Source organism: Cibotium barometz, chromosome 43 (genome assembly GCF_041138505.1).
Source record: "Cibotium barometz isolate CiBa-2024 chromosome 43, ASM4113850v1, whole genome shotgun sequence".
NCBI classification, from domain to species: Eukaryota; Viridiplantae; Streptophyta; class Polypodiopsida; order Cyatheales; family Cibotiaceae; genus Cibotium; species Cibotium barometz.
Genome location: NC_141088.1, coordinates 11,564,169 through 11,567,221, shown reverse-complemented (window position 1 = coordinate 11,567,221; position 3,053 = coordinate 11,564,169).

Below are 3,053 nucleotides of genomic sequence, written 5' to 3'. Positions count from 1 at the left end.
ACACCCTCAAGATCCTTTAATCCATTTGAAGCCGACACCATGGGGTTAACACTTAATGTGAGACTCCAATATGTCTACACAAATGCTCAAGGAGCTGAGATCTTTAGGGACCCACAACAACGGTATCTTGTTAAGATCGCCGACATTTTCTCAGAACTTGATAGAGCACCTCTCGTCAATGACCAGGGTAACATGTATATGGGTGGAGATGGTGTTCGCTACGAAGTCACCTACCATCCAGAAAAGGTAGACAAATTAGGGGAGCTCTCTAAAACTGAGTTCTTAGACTTATCTGAACTCTCCAGAGCAAGGGAGTCTAGAGATGACTGGCTCATTGAGCCGGACATGCCTGGACCATCCAATGCCCAGTCCTCAAAGCCATCCATAGATGATTTACTTCTTGTAGATCTAAATTTGGAAAGGGATAGGAAAGGTAAGAGCAAACTGGATCAGGGGGCTGAAAGCCAATGGGAGTTTGTACGACAAATTCTTGTGACAAAGGTCTTACAGGATGACCCACTTCAAGAGGTCTATAAGGACTCGTTAGAGGGATATTATGCCACGACTAAATTGCCACAGCTAGATCTTCCTCTAGCTCATGTGGTGGTAGTTGAGAAGCTTGCAGGACACATGAACAGAATAATTGATAAATGGGCCAATGAATACCAAACCTTAGATTGGAAGGAGATTCGGGAACTCACGTGGAAAGGACAACCATTATTTCTGGAAGTGTTATCAACAAATACAGCCAAACCAGGAGAGACAGCCTTTCTTGGAGAAACTGTTGCTCCTCCCCTACGAGAGTTCACTAGAGAGGGACCTTCAACATCCAAGTGGACCACAGCTAGTAGCCCAACTCTAGCACCAAGATATCGTCCTACACCAAATGTGCGACCTCAGGTCACACCACACCAACATCTCTCTCACTATAACAATCGGAGGATAGGGGAACCAACTCGGCCTCCCATAAATGCACCTCCTGAAATGAGGGTGACAAGATCTTTGGAAGGGTTTGGTGAGGCTGGTAATAGAGTACCCACACCAATTTTGGAAACATGTGGACCATCTTTCCAAAGAGAGGAACAATTTCCACTGAGAGTGAGAGGCCGTAGGCCCTATGATGAGTATTCACGACAAGTAAGGCCATCAACTCTTCAGAAATTGGTTAAGAAGTATGAAGGGTCGGGAGATCCATACGATCATGTAGCAGCTTTTAGGCAAGCAGTTCGAGCTGAGCAAGTGGCTGACAAGCATACTCAAATTGAAGGATTTGGGCTCACTCTTGAAGGAAAAGCCCTTGCTTGGTTTCAGGCATTAGAAGCTTCAGACAAAACTTCTTTACGAGTTTTGGAAGAGAGATTCATTGCTGCTTTTTCTTTGATGGGAATTCAACATGACACGGTAGCACAAATCTACTCTTTCAAGCAAGGCGTAAATGAGAGTGTTCGAGACTGTGTAAATAGAATGAAGCAGTACATTAATCGTTGCCCAGAAGATGAGAAGCCCGCCCAAAGTCGATTAATTTCTCTCTTCTTAAAAGGCCTCAAAAATTCGACACTGCATACACATCTCTATGCAAAGAAGCATACAAGTTTCAATGAGTGTTGCCATGATGCTATGGATTTCACCGATAACTTCAAGTTCCAAGATGGTTCTGGCCCTGAGGTGAAACCTAGAAATCAGTGGGGTGATGACCAAAGTTCAGGGTCTAGCGCGCTAGTAAATCCAGACCAGATAGCTAACCTAGTACTAAGGAGATTGGGACAGACCTATCGTCCACCCATGCAGCCACAACAACAGCAGCAGAGAATGAGGAGTATACTTCCTACAGGTCCTCATCTTTGTGGAGCATGTGGCGGCGGTGACCATAAAACAGAGGACTGTAATACCTTTTCTCCTCTAGTCACAAACCAACCCACAAAGAAGTGGTGCCAAGCCTGTGCTTGGAACTTTACTCACACCACACAGGATTGTACTCGCATTGCGAGAATGAGACAGGAACGTGAGCAGCCGAGGGGTGGAGTGGCTCCACAAATGTATCAACAGTATACTAGTTTTGAACGTAAGCCACCGATGACACAAGAACAAGCACGACCTGTTCTTGGTGTTCAACCTCCTGCTCCAGGAACTGCTCCTGTGAGGGTGGTTGAATACGACAATTCAAATATGTGTAGAGAATTGGTAAACCCAGGCTATGTGGAGGAAGAAAATGTATCATATTCATCCAAAGAAAATATCTTTGAAAGTCCCGCATACCCAAGCCCAGCACTGGATGCTCAATCAGGGGAACAAAACTCTTTAATGTTGCTAGGCGGCTACCAACCTAGGACTCCAGGCCCCTCAGGTCAATGGCAGCCAAGGAAAGTAGAGGCCAAACCTATGGGCCCCTGTTATGAGTGCGGAGAACCCCATTGGGCTCGTGATTGTCCACATCGCTCAAGGCAAGCATCTCGGTCAAATACAACAGTACAACAGTTTCCACCGATTGAAAGATATTGTCTAGGGTGTTGTGTAGAACACTTCCCAAAAGACTGTCTGCTGAAACCACATGAGGAAGGCACCTCTCAACCAAAGGTTTCACTCAACCTTGTAGGCACAGTTCCATCGCCACCTTCATCTGAGAATGAGGATGTCGTGCCACTTAGAGTCATGACTCGATCACAGACAAGAAACGCTGAAATACAAACTGATGAGACACCTCGAACTAGGGACGCTAAGACAAATCTAGTGGACAAAACCCTACAGTCCAGTAGAAAAAAAACCACTAGGAGGAAGAAGAACCGAAACAAACAAACTAAAAGTACATCCACTAGTTCTCAGGAAACCTCTAAACAAAACATGAGGGATAAAACTTTTACTTCCCAAGAAGTGCATGAGGAACATCAACCTCAACCTGGGCCTAGTGCTAAACAAGATGAGGCTAGTACGACTGAGGATAGTTCTGGGGGTTCTGTTTTTGTGGATAAAGTAAATGAGACTCTAGAGGCCATCATTGATGCTCATAGAAGTCGCATTGCAGCTTTATCTGAGCTACCCACGAAGCTTCAAGAATA